Below are 19,817 nucleotides of genomic sequence, written 5' to 3'. Positions count from 1 at the left end.
GATAGTTTTCAATATTCATCTTTTTGTAAGCTTTTGAGTTTTACATTTTTTACTACCCTCCCCTCCCTTCCTTCTCCCCATAGCAATGAACAATCTGATATAGGTTGTACATGTACCTTCAAATTTAGATATTTCTACATTAGTCATATTCTTAAAGAAGAATTAGAACTAAGGGTGGGGGGGAAACCATGAGAAAAAAAGGAAAAACATAAAAGTATACATTGCTCTGCATTCAGAGTGCATAAATTTTTTCTCTAGATGTGGATGGCATTTTCCATCACAAGCTTTTAGGATTGTCCTTGATCACTGAACTTCTGAGAGGATCTAGATGAGTCTAACATGACTGACCATCTTACAATTTTGTTGTTAATATGTACAATGTTCTCCTGGGTCTGCTTACTTCACTTAGCATCAATTCATACAAGTCTTTCCAGGGTTTTCTGAAGTTTTCCTACCCAGGAGTTCTTATAGAACAAGAGTAGTCCATCACACTCACATACCATAATTTTTTTCGATCATTCCCCAATTGATGGGTATCCCCTCAATTTCCACTTCTTTGCCACTATAAAAAGAGCTGCTATAAATATTTTTGCACATGTGGGTCTTTTCCCCTTTTTCATGATCTCATCAGGATATAAACCTAGTAGTGGTATTACTGCATCAAAGGTCATGCACAGCTTTATTGCCCTTTGGGCATAGTTCCAAATCTGAATACTCTCTTTAAATGGTTGTTCTGTGAGGAACTATCTATTTCCCTCCTCTTCAATAAATGGAAGGATCCCAGGGGCAGAGGATATTAATGAGATATGAGTTTCAAGTATCTGATAGATGATGAAGTTTCTAGGGTACTCCAATGTAGTATAGCCAGGTGGGAAAAGGATAGAACAAGTGAAAGAATTGTTATTGAAATATGTGAGATTTTTTTTTCTACTCTTACTTTGACTGCCACTGCCTTTAGGATTGGATAAGGAATTCACATATACTAAGAATTAAATTAAAGTTTACAGATCATCTAAAAACCACACAGTGCTATAATCATTAGCACACAGTAATATGACCCTTTTTGCCACCATAATGCTGCTGTCACAGAATCAGAAGTAACTTATCCATGGGTTATCAAGAGCACATAGTATTAATTACCATGTGACCAGTATATTGGTGATCAACTCCATGCTCATTCAATCACTGATTAAGCATATACAGTTTGTCACTAGGACCATCCTCAAACTCTTTCCCAAATTGTAAAGCTGAAAAAAAGTTTTTATTTCATTGGAATAACATTCAAGAACTCAAAGTAACTTCACTCTACAATATAACATGCCAGGAAGAGAGTACTTTGAATCATTACCCAGAATATTATTCTAATTACCCTATGCAAAGACATAATACTTTCATTTTCTTTTCTTATTATAACATGAAATTCCTACCCCCACTAATCCTTCAGTTTTTACCCCCAAAGTTTACCACTGATAAGAGACTTCTTAACCCTCCTACAATTCTGAACTCCCAAAATCAAGTTATATAGCTGTATTAGTCTCCTTGGGTAAAAGAGATTACATCTACCTGTCACAAAAGCAATTGACTTTAGTTTCAAAAATGTAACTTAATCATGTAGTACAGTTATTTTAAAAAATATTCATGACATTATTATGTATAAAAGACATAAACTATTAAAATTTTTCTTGCTAGTCAGCCTTAAGGAGAATTCCGTAAAGATATTATATTCTCAGACTTCTGGGGTGGAGCCAAGATGGCAGCAAGAAGATAACATGCTCTGGGAGCTTTTCCCTTCAAAGATAAAAGAAGCATCCACTCTGACACTCACCCTACAGAACCCAGAAAGAAAAAGAGAAGATTCAAATAAGTTTTCAACTATAGGCATCATGGAGGATCTTGAGTGAAGGTCTGTCTCTTTGGGAAGAAAGGGAAAGTAAAGTCCATGAGGCAGAAGGGCAGGAAAACCAGTGAAGCAGGAGGCTTTTAGCCACAGGGCAATCCAGGTCCCAACAGCTTAACAACTACAGAGGTCCCAGCAGCTAGATATCAAGCCAGCAGGGAGGACCTCAATCTCAAAGTCTGAACCCTGAGAACACCAAGGATCAAGAATAAACTACTGTTAAGTCAGAACATGGACATAAAGGAGGAAACAATTCACTGCAAAGGTGTTGAGTCCCTGCTCTGCCTCATATGTTGCATCCCTTTCTGGATTCCCTCAGTCTTACCCAGGTGAGTGTTGGAGGGGCTGGAGACAAGGAAGACAATTTCTCCCTTTAACACCAAGGTCTCCAAAGTCTCCAAGTACTCCCTTTATTCACCAGAATACAAGTGCTTAAATATCCTTCCCAGTACCTAATCCACTACCACGCCCCATGGCACTTAGTAAAATAAGGCTCTGGTGCTCAAGGACACCAGGTGATGATAGTTTACAATGCCATACACAATAGTCCCTGACATATTCCCCTTCTTGTCTTTTTTGGAAACAAAAATATTACATAATGAAAGCCACATAATTTGCAAACAAACTTCAAACATAGTATAAACAATCATAAAAACCAATATTCCCAAATTCCTTGAAATACATTTTATCCCCAATTTACAAATATTACAAAGCTTTTTCTTTTGCCAACAAAAATCCTTTCAAAGCAATCAAATTCAAAATTCAAACTAAAAGGAGTAACATTTAACTTTACCTTACTATTTCAGAGTTCAGACACTAACACAAACACAGAAAGCAGTTCTCTTGTATCATATTTACCAAACTGAGATTGATACCCTGGCCAGTACCAGATGTCAAAATATAGAAGCATTCTCGACCTCTCCAGGCCAGTAGAGAGATGTAAAATGCCCTAAGGATGTTGAAATACACACATACACACATAACCAATCAAGACTGGTCAACAGAAATATAAGCCATAGCCACAGACTTCATTTGAAAGACAAAATCCAAATTTCCCAATCCCAGGAAAAAATCTTCTTCCCCTTTTTTCTTAACCAATTAACCAAAAAGCTTCCCAATCAATAACCTATTGAAAAATGTAGTCATTGCCCAACACCCCCTCCTCCCCAAACCAGGAAAAAGACATGGGGGGGGGGGGGTCCCTTGATTTCTAAAATAAGCTTTTTGAGACATGGATTTGAGTTTCAAAGTTGCAAAAAGAAAGCTTTCCCTTATCCCTCCCCCTTCCCTCTGCAGAGGGTGGGAACAGCAGAGAATGAGAGAAAATATTTGAAATTATGTTGACAGTACAATCTGGAGTTGTTGCATCCTGTGAACAGCAGTCAACACCATCACAGAGAGTGAAATTTGTCGGAGGCATCAAGATCTGTGTCAGACATCAGGGTCTGCACCAGTGATGACAAAAGGTCTCTGCAGCTAGTCACAGATCCAGGGGCCAGGGTCATACCCAGAGTGCACAGCATGGTCAGACAGACAGCCGGTGCCAAAAAGAACAGCAAGCAGTTCTCCACATCCTTTTCAATGGCCCTGATGCTTGATAGCAGATTGCTACTTGAGGAAGAAGCTCCTTCCCCTGGGACACTGTCTCAGAGACTCTACTTCCCACTGATTCCTCAATGTTAAATACCATTTATCTTTTCACTTTATACCTCCTTGATTAAAATCAGTCCCCTAGTAACAAATCAACCTGTTACTTTCTCCATAGTCCTCTGCTCTGGGATGTTGCCTGGTTCTCTTATTTGTATCTGCTGTGCCCTTATTCTGGACTTCACTTAGATAATTCCACCTTCTTGTCCCTGTTCAGGGATCCCCATTTGTTGAGGCCCTGTTCGAACTCATATGTTGAGTCCCTTTCTGGACTCCTTCAATCTTCCCCAGGTGAATGTTGGAGGGGCGGGAGACAAGAAAAACAAGGTCTCCAAGTACTCCCTTTATTTGCCAGAATACAAGTGCTTAAATATCCTTCCCTGTGCCTAACCCACTCCCACTCCTGTGGCACTTAGTAAAATAAGACTCTGGTACTCATGGACACCAGGTGGTGATAGTTTACAATGCTCCCACATACAACAGTCCCTAATACAAGGGAAAGACATGGACTGCATAGGAAACATCTTGACAAATGACAAGTCAGGGATCAGACCCCAGCCCCAGCCCCTTTGCCCAAGAAGCAGAGCTAAAACAACAAAAGCTAGAAGAATGCTCACTATAGAAAACTACTTTACAGACAAAGATGATAACAATGACATGTCTGAAGAAGAAAACAGTGAAAAATCACTCACAGGGGAAGTATCAAAATAGTCTATAAATGGGACTCAAATACAAAACCTCATTTAAGGGCTTAAAAAAGAATTTAAAAAAACCAAAGAATAGAGGAAGAAGAAGAAGAAGAACGGGAAAAAGAAATGAAAGGAAAATTATGAAAAGTTGACCAAAGATATCAACTCTTTTAAAATTAAAAAAACTAACTGAAAAAGGAAACACAAAAGCTAAAGGAAGAAAATAAAAGTCTAAAAATTAGAATTGAGCAAATAGAAACCAATAAATCTGAAAGATTACACTATTTCATCAAACAAAATAAAAAGGCTGAAAAAAATTGAAGAAAATGTGAAGTGTCTTTGAGAGAAAACAAATGAAAATAGATCCAGAAAAGACAATCTATGAATCATTGGACTAAGAGGAAACCTGGATCAAAAGAAGAACCTGGAAAATGTCATACAGGAAATTATAAGGGAAAATTGTCCAAATCAACTAGAACAAGATAATATAACCATTGAAATAATCCACAGAACTCCTCCAGAAAGAGACCCCAGGATAAATTTTCCAAGGGCTATAATAGCCAAATTCCAGAACTCTCAAATAAAGGAGAGAATATTGTAAATAGCAAAAAGAAAAACAATTAAAATGCAAAGGAAACAGACTCATGCAGGACCTGTGAGCCTCAACACTGAAGGATTGGAAGACCTAAAATAGCATATTTTGGAAAGCAAAGGACCTGGGATTACAACCCAGAATGTACTACCATGCAAAATTCAGCATACATTGTCAGGGGAAAAGATGGATTTCAATGAAATAGAGGACTTCCAGAATTTCCTGACACAAAGACCAGAACTGAACAGAAAATTCAATCACAAATTCATGACTCAAAAAATACATGACTCATACATAAAAAAAAGTAAATGAAAAGAGGAAGGAAAAAACAAAATAAACCAAACAAATGTTGGTCAAGATTATCAAATTGTACACAATCCTAAAAGGGAAGATATGACCCTTCTAATTCTTTAGAACTTTACTTCTCTTAGGATAATTAAAAAGTAGAATATAACTGAAGAGAATGAACCTAAAGAATATGGGTATAATTGGATCTTATCTCTCCATTGAAAAGATCCAAGAAGAAATCACTATGTTGGAGACCAAAAGCCCTAATGAAAAGCAGGGGTGTTAATTTAAACTTAAGTGTCTCATTATCCGTTGACTCACTTTAATCACATGATGCTTAGCATCTTGTCAAATGAGGTTTTCATAAACTGTGAGGTCCTGAGTTATTGTCTCTGTACCTTACAATCATATGTAAAGTTCTTAGGTGAGACTTTCAGAGCCTCCCAGGACTTAGAGAACTTTAAAATTCTTGAAGTTAATTAGATCAGAGTTTGACTTAACCTGTGCTTCACTTAAAGGATTAAGTACCCTGAGTGGGGGGAGGATAAAGGGTGAGTGAATAGGCCTTGACTCACTTTAAAAGGTGTTAAATACCCTGGGTGAGGGGGATGGGGTAAAGTGAGAAAGAAAATAACCCTTGCTTCATTTAACAAGCAGTAAAGTACACTGGGTGGGGGATGAAGTGCGAAAGAAAATAGGCTTTATTTCACTTAACAAAGGGTTAAGTACCCTGATCCTGGGTGGGGCAGCGGGAGGTAGGGAAAATGTGTGAAAAGAAAATAGACCTAGCATGAGGGTCACAAATAGTTCAAGAAATGATATGGCTTTGGATGATAATTTGATTCATGATGAGGACTGTCCATACTTGAAAAATACTTGAAAAGGGGGAAAGGTTAAAAATGATTATAATTAAAATCTGATGCAATTTGGGTCAATGCTACTTATCAAGCAATCAAGCAAATAATCTGTGATGATACATTGATAACAATATGAGTTTATCAAGCAATCAAATAATCAAGCTGTGATCTATGATACCTGATTAATAGTATTATGGCAATAAATAAAACCAAGGGAAGAGGCACAAAGACTTAGAACTTTAGAGGGAAAGAAGGGAGAATGTGAATACTGAGTAAATTCTATTCAATAGATTTAGCCCAGAGAGGGAATAAGATACATTGCTACTTGAGTTTAAAAATCTACCCTAATCTACAGGGAAAGAGGGTACTGGGAAAGGGAAAGATAAGGGAAGAAGGGACTGATAAAAGGGAAGGTCAAGGTATAAGGGAAAATAAACTGGAAGTCAAATTTTTAAAAGAAAATTCAAAGGGGAAAAGTAGTAAAATTTTGGTGAGGAGGAATAAGAGAAAAGGAAAGAGAAAAAACATAAATGGAGAAAGATAGCATGGAAGGAAATACAGAATTAGTAATCTTAACTTTAAATGTAAATTGGATGAACTGTCCCATAAAATGGAAGCAGAGAGCAAAATGGATTAAAAACGAGAATCCCACAATATTTTGTTTACAAGAAACACTTTTGAAGCAGACAGATACACACAGGGTAAAGGTAAAGGGATGGAGCAAAAGATATTATGCCTTAGCTGAAGTAAAAAAATCTGGAGTAGTGATCCTAATCTCAGATAAAGTGAAAGCAAAAATCAATCTCATTAAAAGGGATAAGGAAGGAAACTACATCTACTTAAAAGGCATCATTGGAAATGAAGCTATATTATTACTAAATATGTATGAACCTAGTGGTATAGCATCCAAATTCATAGAGGAAAAGCTGAGTGAATTATAAGGAGACATAGAAAGCAAAACTTTAATGATGGGAGACCTCAATCTCCCTCTCTCAGAACTAGATAACTCTAAACACAAACTACACAAGATCGATGTTAAGAAGGTGAATGAAATCTTTAAAATCTTAGATGGACCTCTGGAGAAAACTTAATGGGGATAGAAAAAAACAAACCTTTTTCTTGGCAGGACACTGCAGCTACTCCAAAATTGACCATGTACTAGGGCACAAAAACCTTATAATCAAATGCAGAAAGGCAGAAATAATAAATACACACTTCTCAGACCATGATGAATAAAAATTACATGGAAAGATAAACCAAGAACTAATTGTAAATTAAATAACTTCATCTTAAATAATGGGTGGATCAAACAGCAAACAAGAGAAATGATCAATAATTATTTCCAAGAAAATGATAATAATGAGACATCATACCAAAATTTATGGGATGCAGCCAAGGTAGTTTTAAGGGGAAACTTTCTATCTCTAAATGCCTATATGAATAAAATAAAGAAAGAGGAGATTAATGAATTGAGCATGCAACTAAAAAGCTATAAAAAGAACAAATTAAAGATCCCCAATAAAATAACAAATTAGAAATTCTGAAAATCAAGGGAGAGATTAATAAAACTGAAAGAAAGAAAACCATTAATCTCATAAATAAAACTAAGAGTTGGTTTTATGAAAAAAAAATAGACAAAGCTTTGGTTAATCTGATTAAAAAAAGAAAGATAACCAAATTACCATTCTCAAAAATGAAAAGGGTGAGCTAACCACCAATGATGAGGAAATTAAAGAGATGATTTGTAGCTGCTTTGCTGAACTGTATGCCAACAAGTTGGATGAATATTTACAAAATATTTACAAAAGTACAAACCCCATTTCAGAAAAAAGAAATTGAAGAAACTGTCAATAAATTCAAGAAAGTCTCCAGATCCAGATGGATTTACAAGTGAGTTCTACCAAACATTTAAGGAACAATTAATTCCTATTCTACATAAACTATTTTTAAAAATATAAGAGGAAGGAGTTCTGCCAAACTCCTTTTATGACAACAACATGGTACGTATACCTAAGCCAGGAAGAACCAAAACAAAGAAAAGTATAGGCCAATCTCCCCAATGAATATTGATGCAAAAAAACTTAAATAAAATTTTAGCAATGAGATTACAGCAATTTATTTCTAGGATAATACACTATGATCAGGCAGGATTTATGCCAGGTAAGTAGGAATGGTTCAACATTAGGAAAAAATTCAACCTAATTAAAGATATCAATAACAAAACCAACAGAAATCATATAGATGCTGAAAATTGATAAAATACAACATCCATTCCTATTAACATTAGAAAGTTAAGGAATAAATGGAACTTTCCTTAAAACAATAAATGGTATCTATCTAAAACCATCAACAAATATTTTATATAATGGGAATAAACATGGAGCATTTCTGATAAAATCAGGGGTGAAGGAAGAATGCCCATTATCACCATTACTTTCTCTTTTTTAGGTTTTTTGCAAGGCAATGGGGTTAAGTGGCTTGCCCAAGGCCACACAGCTAGGTAATTATTAAGTGTCTGAGGTTGGATTTGAACTCAAGTACACCTGAGGACAGGGCCAGTGCTCTATCCACTATACTACCTTGCTGCCCCATCACTATTACTATCAATATAATATTTGAAATGCTAGTAGAAGTAATAAGAGAAGAAAAAGAAATTGAAGGAATCAGAATTGGCAATAAGAAAACAAAACTTTCACTCTTTACAGATGATATCTGGAGAACCCAAGAAAATAATCTAAAAAAACTCCTTGAAACACTTAACAAATTCAGCAAAGTAGCAGGATATAAAATAAACCCACATAAATCATCAGCATTTCTATATATGAACAACAAAGCCCAAGAGCAAGAGATAGAAAGAGAAATTCCATTTAAAATAATTATAGTGGGGGGAGGGGGGAGCCAAGATGGAAACAGGAGAAGAGCTTCTCCTAGGCGTTCTCTCCATAATATTTCAATAATCTTAAAATTATGACTATCTAAATATTCAAGAGACAGAACCCACAGAAAGATCCAGTGAGGCAGTTCTCCATACCAAGGTAACCTGGAAAATAGTGGAAAGGCTCTGCTCCACAGGGTTAGAGGGGTGGCCCACCAGAGTGAAGAAACTTCAGCCTCCTAGAAGCAGCCCCAGGACACCTGGGATCCATGGTGCACGGCAGCAGGGGCAGTTTCCTGACCTACACCCTGGGTAGCACCAGGAACAAATTGGGGGATCACCCGAGGGGACCTCTGCCAGAGCAAGCTCATAAAGCCCAGCACTCAGGGCACTCAGTGAACAGTGGCAGCCTCTGAGCCCAGATCCAGAAAATGGAAGCAGGCAGAACTGAGAGCAGGAACCCCATGGCAACTGAGGCTTGAGTGCTCAGCCCACCAAAGGTAGGGGAGTGGAGAGAGACTTCCGGGGTCTGTCCTATGTACTTGGAACAGGACTCTGGGGCTCTGACCACATTCAGATGCTGACCACAGTCTAGGTCCCCAATAGAACAGCCCCACCCCCATCTCAGCCCTGTGGCAGAGGGGAGTGGTCATTCACAGATCAGGAGGGAAGACAGAGCTTCACATACCTAAATCCTTGTGGGGGGATCACCCAATAATACCCCAAAGCTCAAGAAGTACCCCAAAACCAGGCACAGGCTGGAGAAATGAGTAAACAGAGAAACTGAGAAATACATTGGCTATTATCCCAAGAAGGATCAAAATACTCAATCTGAAGATGAGGAAGTACAAACTCCTGCCTCTAAAGACTCCAGGAAAAAATAGAAATTGGGCTCTGGATATGACAGAGCTCAAAAGAGATTTTGAAATTTAAGTAAGAGTGATAGAAGAAAAATTGGGAAAAAAGATGAGCGAGATGCAGAAAAAGCAAGAAAAAGAAGTCAACAGCTCAGTCAAGGAGATCCAAAAAATGCTGAAGAAAATAACAGGTTAAAACTAGCATAGTTCAAATGGATAAAACAGTTCAAAAAGTTATTGAGGAGAAGAATGCTTTAAATAGCAGAATTGGATAGATGGATAAATAGATAAGAAAGTCCTCTGAGGAAAATACATACTTCAGATGTAGAATGGAGATAAAGGAGGTTGTTGACTTTATGAGAAATCAAGATACAATACTTCAACACCAAAAGAATGAAAAATTAGAAGAAAACATGAACCATCTCATTGAAAAAACAACTGATCTAGAAAACAGATTTAGAAAAGATAATTTAAAAATTATTGGGCTCCCTGAAAGACATGATCAGGAAAAGAATCTTGGCCTCATTTTAAAAGAATTCCTACAGGAAAATTGTCCAGATATCCTAGAGACACAGGGCAAAATAGAAATTGAGAGAATCCATGGATTTCCCCTGGAAAAAGATCCAAAGAAAAATAACCCCCAGGAATATTATAGCCAAGTACCAGAACTCCCAAATCAAAGAGAAAATATTATAAGCAGCCAGAAGAATGCAAATCAAATATAGTGGAGCTGCAGTCAGGATTACACAGGACTTAGCAGCAACTACATTAAGATCTTGTAGGACTTGGAATATAATATTCTGGAAGATAAAAGAGCTTGGGATGCAACCAAGAATCAACTACCCAGCAAAACTGAACATCCTCTTCCAGGAGAAAAGATGGACTTTCAATGAACTAGGGGGGTTTCAATTGTTCCTGTTAAAATGACCAGAGCTGAACATAAAGTTTGACCTTCAAATACAGGGCTCAGGTGAAGCATAGAGAGCAGAGGAGAAGGGTAAAATATGAGGGACTTAATGATGTTGAACTACATGCATTCCTACATAGAAAAATGATACTGATGATACTCATATAAAACTTCTCATTTAATAGAACTGGTAGAAGGAGTTTATGTGGATGAATCACAGGAGAGAGTTGAATTTGAAGATATAATATATTGTAAAAATGGAGTCAATGGCTAAAAGGGAACTGTACTGGAAATAAGAGAAAGGAGAGGTGGAATAGGCTAAGATATTTCATATAATAAGATTATTTTTGTATTGCAATGAGCTACTGCAATGATATGGGAGGGGGGAAGATGAGGGGGAATGAGGGAACCTCCACTCTCATCAGAAATGGCTCAGAGAGGAAACAGCATATACACTCAATGGAATATAGACATCTAGGGTAAAGGGGAGAGGGGGATGGGGAAGTGGGGGATGTGGTTTATGGATCTTGTATACTTTTCTTTTTTGCTTTCTTTTATTTTTACTTTCTTTTACTTTTCTTTTTTACTTCTTGCAAGGAGCTGGGATTGGGTGGCCTGTCCAGGACCATGGGCCAGGTTGCTGGGTCTCAGGGGTGTTATATAGGCTCAGGACCTCTTATCCCCAGGGTCACTGCTCAGTCCACTGTGCCACTCAGCTATCCTACAGCACATTTTAGAAAGAGGACAGAGTGAAAAGAAAGAAAAATATAGTATATGGTAGTGGGGAGGTATGGATGGAGGGAGTTGCAATCAGCAACAGCAAAGGTAGAAAAATATGGAAGTAACTTCTTTGATGAACTTACGATAAAGTATGTGATCTACCCAAGATAGAGCTGGTGATGTCAGAACACAGACTGAAGCACATTTTTTTTTCTCTTTCCTTTACTTGATTTCTTGTGAGGATCTATAGTTTTTTGGGGGGAGGGGGTATTATATTTACTCTTGAACAAGAAGATTTTAGTAATGTAGAAAAAAATAATTTGTACAAAAATAAAAATAAATAATGATTTTTAAAAATAAAATAAAATAACTATAGTTGACATTAAATACATAGGAATCTGCCTCCTAAGGCAACCCCAGAACCTATATGAACACAATTATAAAGCACTTCTCACCCAAATAAAGTCAGATCTAAATAATTAGGAAAATTTCAAATGCTCATTGTTAGGTCTAGCTAATATAATAAAAATGACAATTTTACCAAATTAAATTGCTTCTTCAGTGCCATGCCAATAAAACTACCAAATAACCACTTTACTAAGCTAGGAAAAATCGAAATAAAATTCATCTGGAGAAACGAAAGGGCAAGTATAGTCAGTGAACTGCTGAAAAAAAAATGTAAAAGAAGCTGACTTAGCTCTACCAGATCTATACCAGACCTATACTCTAATGCAGCAGTCATCAAAACTGCCTGGTACTGGTTAAGAAATATAGTAATGGATCAGTGGATTAGGATAAGTTCAAAAGAAGTCACAGTAAATGACTATAACAATCTTCTATTTGATACACCCAAAAACATCAGCTTCTGGGATAAGAACTCTCTATTTGACAAAAAATTGTTGGGAAAACTGGAAAATAATATGGCAAAAACTAGGTATAGATCCACTTCTCACACCCTATACCAGAATAAGATCAAAATGGGTACAGGATTTAGACATAAATAGCAATACCATAGATAAGTTAACAGACTAAGAAATACTCTATCAGATATATGGAAATGGGATGAACTTATATGATAAAACAAAATAGAGCACATTTTAAACTGCAAAATGAGTGATTCTGACTATTTTAAATTAAAAAGTTTTTGCACTAATAAAACAATGCAGTCAAGATTAGAAGGAAGACAGAAAGCAGAGAAACAATTTTCACAGCAAGGAGTTCTGATAAAGGTCTCATTTCTAAAATATATAGAGAATTGTATCAAATTTATAAGGTCACAATTCATTCCTCAATTGATAAATGGTCAAAGAATATGAACAGACAGTTTCCAAATGAAGAAATTAAAGTATATATAATCATATGAAAAAATGATCCAAATCATTATTGATTAGAGAAATGTGAATTAAAACAACGAGTTATCATCTCACACCTGTTAGATTGGCCAAGTTGAGAAAAATGGGAAAATGATCAATTTTGGAGAGGTTGTGGGAGGTTTGGGACATTGATGCATTGCTGGTGGAGTTGTAAACAGATCCAACCTTTCTAGTGAACAATATGGAATTATGCCAAAGAGCAATAAAACTGTTCATACTCTTTGACCCAGAAATTACAATTCTAGGTCTATATCCAGAATAATTTATTAAAAAAGGAAAAGTCCTACATGTTCCAAAGTATTCATAGCAGCTCTTTTTGTAGTGGCAAAGAATTGGAAATTGAGGGGATGTCCATAAATTGGGGAATGGCTAAACAAGTTATGGTACACAAATACTATGGAATACTATTGTTCTATAAGAAACCATAAATGGTTGAATTCTAGAGAAGCAAGAAATGATGTACAGGATCTGATTCTGAGCAAACGGAGTAGAACCAAGAAAAAGATGTACACATTAACAACAACATTGTGAGATGATCAACCTTGAAGGAAGCATCTCCTCTCCACAGTCCAGAGAGCCAGGACAACTGTATTTGACTGATTATGGACTATATTATTCCCATCCAGAGGAAAACAAAACAAAACAAAACAAAACAACACACACACACACACACACACACACACACACACCCCAACCCTTCTGAATCTTATGAACACTTTATAAAAATTATCTCTTATGTATCTCTTTCCCTTAATCCTAATTCCTCATACTGAAAATTACTAATTTGTAAGCATGTTTATCAAAATATATATGTACAATATTAACCTGAGTGTTCTTCACTAAGGGGAGGGTAAAGGGAGGGAGGAAGGAAATTTTATAAGTTAATAATATACATGTGCACACAGATGAAAATAAATAATTTTTTTATAAAAGATATTACATTCTACCTAGGACCTAATAATTTAAGCAAGATGCAGGGAACTCTCAATGTAAACAAATTAATGAAAAGAATAGAAGGCAAAACAAAAATGGAGAGGTATAGGTAGCCCGAGAGCAAATAATCCCTTTAGTATTGGGTATTTTGAACTGCTTTAACAAGTTTTTATTTTCATATATCTAACTAGAGGAAAATAATAAAAATTAAAATTTTGAGGACTTGGATTGGTAGAAAATGTTACAGGCAACAAGATCTTTTGTTCTTGAGAAGTCTGAAGGTTATAAACAAAAATTTTCTTGCATAAAGGAAATATTATTCAGCAGATAATAAGTCAAATGATATTGGAACAGTGTACCAGGACATCAAATCCTGACTGCTACTACTACCAGCAAGTCACATAACTTTGATGGACCTCTTAACCATTCTCAGTCTATTTCCTTATCTATGAAATGAAGATAATAATAACACATTTCACCTAATGTTGTGAAGTTCATGTAAGAGCACATATGTAAAATATTTTGCTAACTTTAAAATTTTATCTAAATGTTTGCTATCTCTTTTGCTTTTGATCAATAAGCACATCTTACTTACCAACTATCTGTCAAGTACTTTGCTAGGTGTTGGGGATACAAAGATAGAAATTAAAAGTCAATATAAGAGCAGTTTCTGCCATTTTGAATTTGAAGTCTAGTTGGAGAAGACCACATGTACATACATGGATATGTATAATATAGCTGGAAGATCATTTCTGGGAAGTAGTAGATGAGAATATTCAGGCAAAGCTTCACATAACAAGTGACTATTCAACTGAATGTTGAAGGAAACTAGGAATCCTAAGAGGCAGAGATAAAAGGAAGTTCATTCCATTCATGGGGGAAAGCCAGTATAAAGATATGGAGGTAAGAGATAGAACGGAAAATGAAAGTAAATCAATTTTGTCTTGCTGCCAGAGAAAATTTAGTTACCAATAGGCAGGAGGAGAAATACTTTCAGATTATATATTTTGAGATGCCAGAAAATGGCACCAGGGTAGGCTGTTGAGCCTTCTTTTGTGAAGATTTTTTTTCAAAGAATGAGAAGGGTAGGGATATAGCAAGATGGATGAAAATGATTCAACCTATAGACAGAATGATGGATTAGATGATTCATTTGCTATATACTATGTTAATTACTATAAATATATTCAAGAATAGCAGTGAAAATATGGTGCATTGGATTAGGGAATCAAGAGACCCAAGTACTAAAAATAATATCATGGATTTAAAACTAGAAAAGCCTCAGAGGTCAAATAGTCCAATCATCTCATTTTACAAATAAAATACAAATACAAATAAAGAAACTGAAGTCCAGAGAGACTGAGTGATCTTCCCCAAGGGCTCATTGTATGGTGGTACTTGATCCATCATGAGAATCTACATAAAACAAAGAATCTCACTGGTTGTCAAATAAACTAATGAGCAAACCTTAACAGACCAATCTTGATCTTTCAGGAGGTTCTAAAGAGTTAACAAGCAACCACATGAATTGAACTGATAAACAGATGTCAAAACAAGGACTGATGGGTCAGTAGGCCAGCTAATTGGTTCCCTTATTTTATTCATTTACTTGTTGTTTATTCAGTATTTAGGTTAGTATGATACTTGAACTGGTTATATCATTGGGTATACATAGATTTCTATATAACATGGAAATTTACAATGATTGAAATAGTGTATATATAAGAAGACAAAATCAGATCCTCTGGAAAGGTGATACATGGGTTCATGCTTAAGAGCTCTAATGGAGGGGAGCATAAAATGCATCAATAAATTATTACTATTTTATTAGTATGTATGGTGTTGTGTCCAGGAATGTTAGGGACCTTTGAGAAACTAGGCAGTTACATAACATGTGGTTCTGCTTCACAGCAACTACTTTATGACTGTACAAGTTTGATCCAGGATCACTATGCAAATAACAGAGTTTAACAAACAGTCACATTATATTATTCCCTGTTTCTAACTTTAGGAAGAGTCTAGTGTGTGTTCATAAGTTTTACATTTCTGATGTTCAATCACTAAATCAAAGGAAGGATTTGACCAGTCCCTTAATCACTGTCATGTTCTATAGACAATAAAATGGAAGTATATTAAAACGTTTTAAAATTGCAGCTCCTTCTGGAATCCCCAAAGAGTTTCTGCACTCTTCTTTAAAAGGGCCTCCTCCTCTGGAGTCAGATCTACCTTCACCACATCAGAAATACCATTCTGCCCCAAGACACATGGGACACTAAGAAAGACATCTTAATTAATGCCATATAGACCCTTAAGCATGATGATGGAAATTGTATGCACTCTCCTAAGATTTTTCATAATGCTGTCTTCCAGATCTTCCACAGACAAGCCAATGGCCCAAGAAGTATAGCCCTTCAGCTTGATGATTTCATAAGCACTGTCAATTACCTGTTTGTGAACTTCCAATTTACTGAATCAGTATCAATTCCCAAAGTAGGATAAATATTCTTTAGAGACACTCCACTCAGGAACACTGGAGTTTTCATGTTCCCCAAGAACCCATCCTTGACAACTTGAAGAATGGATACCAAGTCTCTCTCCATTAGGTAAAGAATCCAGATTGCAACCATTTCCAATAACACATTTTTAGGAAAGTCACTTAGTTTCCAGGCCACATATGTCAAAATATCCACTGAATTGGAAACAATAAGCAACTTGCAACTAGGGATGTATTTAACAATATTGGAAATGATGAATTTAAAGGTATTTACATTTCACTGGACCAAGTTAAGACGATTTTCTCCTTCCTGTTGATGTGCCCCAGCAGTAACAACAACCGGTTTTGAGTTGCAGTCACACTGTAGTCTTTGCCAGAAACAATCTTTGATGTTTTGAGAAAAAGGCTGTCATGTTGGAGATCTATCATCTCTCCCTTTAGCTTATCTTCTATGACATCAACTAGGGCAAGTTTATCAGCCAAGTCCTTCATCAAGATACTGATGGCACACATCATGCCAACTGCACAAATCCCAACAAGAGTGATACTATTTTGGGGGACCTGGTCTTCAAAATCAGTTGATCCTTGACAGTAGTTCCCATTTGGGGGTGAATTTGCCTAGTTAACAAGTTGCAGGGATGGAATTTGTACCCAAATCTCCGGGGCAATTGTAGTCCATATTCAAAGCTCATATAATTATTGATGTAGAAAAAGACTTTAAACCAATAATATTTTCTCATTGCTGGAGATCCGAACTTGAACCAAGGTTGCTGGGTCAGAATGCAAAGAGTTCTGAATTAGATGTGAAGCTGCTACCTGCTCCCAGACTCACTCCAATTGGTTCCCTTATTGACAGAATGCTTGTGATCATCCCCCCATGTTAGGAAATTGAGGGATGATGAGGGATGGAGGGGCAACAAAAATAATGGGCACTTTTTGTGTCATTGAGTCACCTCTGTCATGCTACATTTGGTCACCAAAACAAGGCAAAAATAGGGGTGGAGGTCTCTGATTAACTTCCCATGTTTAAGCAAGTAAATTTACAATCTGCAGTTAACAGCTCTGGGGTCTAATATAAAGAACTTACTACTATAAAATATAAAGAACTCACTACTATAAAATAGGGGTCTAATCTATCATCTATCACACATCACTGATGGAGTTTTTTGTCAGGTCTTCTGACTACGGAAACTGTACCCTTTCTCCAAGGGGCCTCTTCGCCTCATCACCAATCTTATGACTTAGGGAAAGTCACCTAGCCTCTCTTTTACCTGTGAAATGAAGTTATACCAACTAATCTCTAAGATATTTTCCTAAAGTCTCTATTATTTTATTTTCTATATCCATGACTCTTTTGCTTAAAGAAGATGATAAACTCACAAGTAAATTTGATCAATCCAAAGCATCCAGTTCAAGATTTTTCATCTCATCATTAATCTTAGTTACTTTCTGGTACATACACATCTGACTTCTGGGTGGGGTCATCAAGAGAGTTTAATATAGCATTGGCCCCTCTTTAGTAAGACTCATACTGGCACTTGGTCATTTTATAATTCTGCAGCCAATGTTCCAAGAAACCTTCAGATTTTAGAAAAGGAAAGAACTGCCAGTTCTCTTTAAACTCTTTGGCCAGATTTACATGCAGGATTCCCTCTTTAGGAAGCTCCCTTCCATTTCTTGGTATGCTTGCAAATATTTCTTTAATAGTATGCTGCTTCCCCTTGTTGAGTAGGGATTTCCCTGTAGACCATCACCACTGAAGAGCTACTGTTTTCCCAATGATGTAAAGTCTCTTTTTATACTTTATTTGTTTAATTTCTTTTCCTCTCATTTTGATGTAGAAGAATGGTATTTGTTGGAATCACTTTTGCCTTTTCCAGATGCTTGGAAAAGCCTCCTTTTTTTAGTTTCCTCTTGATTTTTTTCCCTAAGAATTATACATAGAAAGAGCTGCAGATGGACCCAGAGGAAGGTAGTTGGTGGAGAGGCAACTCACTGAAATGAGTTAGACTTGTCACATGAAGAAATATCAATTTCTTCCAAGAACTGTAAACTCTTTGTTCAAAAACCATGACTGTATGCAGCATGTACTAATGGGATTCTAAAAACAGTTGTAGGTCACTTGGGAATGTAAGGGGAGGTAGAATCATAACTAAGAAAAGTTATGGGGCTTTGCTTCATATGAATGGATTCAAAGTCCACTATAAGGACTTGAAGTGTTTCAATAGCATAAGCTATATATATGTGTGTGTGTGTGTGTGTGATATATGAGTGTATGTATGATATATATATATATATATATATATATATATATATATATATATGTTTATGATCCTATGCTACCAGCTGTCATACATCTTGGTCCTACTATCCTTCTCTACCTCCTACACTGTCTACCATTATCTAAGGATCTTTAATGGAGAGAGGAGGAGATGAGGGACAACGATACATCATATGTCCATGTGAACTGTTCATTCAATGAATGAATGAACAAATAGAAATTTATTAAGGATTTACTATGGACTAGGCTGTAAGCTAAGCACTTGACTTAATGAGGCCATGGTGTTTGGAATCACAGAGCTCTGAGGAGTCAAAGTATGGTGGGTTTAGGGAGAAAGTTAAATTTTCTTCCTTACCTTCATCATTCTCCTTCATTTCACCAAGGTTGAATATTTATAATACTGGGAACACATCTAAGACCATTATCCTTTAACCACTCAGACCTCAGTGGATTCAACCCAGGACAACCCAAGAGTATTAAAGGCAATATTTTCAGCACTGTACTCACAGCCTTTATCCTAGGAAGCAATTCCTGTGGATATGCAGACCAGCAACTTCTACTACAGCTGCTAAAGCTATAGATAATGCAAATTCAGAAAGCAAAATACTCACCACAAAAATACTTGGCACATGGGGTAGTTAGGTGGTACAATGGATAGAGAACCACCCTGGATTCAGGAGTACATAAGTTCAAATCTGACCTCAGACACTTAATAATTACCTAGCTGTGTGGCCTTGGGCAAGTCACTTAACCCCATTTGCCTTGCAAAAACCTAAAAAAATATACTTGGCACTGTTAAATGTTTCCACATCAGAAACTAATGGATTTTATCAAGGGCAATGTTGTTAAAGAAAAAGCATTAACATTTTCTTTTCCATTGTACCCTACAATGTCATAGTATCTTTCCATGTGTCTTAAATTTTAAATCATATATATATATATATCATATTCCCCAGTTAGAATGTGAGCTCCTGGTAAGCAAGTAATATGTTACTTTTCAATTTGTATTGTTAATGCGTAGCAGTGCTTTGCTAAGTATGTAATAAAGAATTTAAAATGCTTTTTGTAATTCATTTATCTATTTCTCTTTGCATTGATGGTTGATTATTTATGGTAAATGATAGTAAAGGATGGGACCCTTCTGCTGAAGTTTAAAGGTGCTTCAATTAGGTGATTTATGACAGTGCAACTAACCCAGGATAATCTGATACTGATGATAAATGTTCCAGTTGAAATATGCCCATCCTCCTTACTTTCAGAAAGTAGGAGGAATTACCTTATACATGAATGGTTTTACCTTCACAAGATGTTGAGATTGGTGCAGGATAAGGGGATATAAAAGAAAAGAAAATATACCCATCACAGGTTGGTACCACTATCGTTAAGTATAACTGAAGAAAGTTCAAT

At 36.2% G+C, this 19,817-nt stretch overlaps 1 pseudogene; it reads right to left on the bottom strand.

The window, feature by feature from the left end:
- Positions 1 to 15,777: 15,777 nt before the first annotated feature.
- Positions 15,778 to 16,731, bottom strand: LOC141493030 (L-lactate dehydrogenase A chain pseudogene; annotated as a pseudogene).
- Positions 16,732 to 19,817: the final 3,086 nt, after the last annotated feature.

This window comes from Macrotis lagotis, chromosome 7 (genome assembly GCF_037893015.1).
Source record: "Macrotis lagotis isolate mMagLag1 chromosome 7, bilby.v1.9.chrom.fasta, whole genome shotgun sequence".
NCBI lineage: Eukaryota > Metazoa > Chordata > Mammalia > Peramelemorphia > Peramelidae > Macrotis > Macrotis lagotis.
This window is presented reverse-complemented; position numbering and strand designations above follow the sequence as displayed.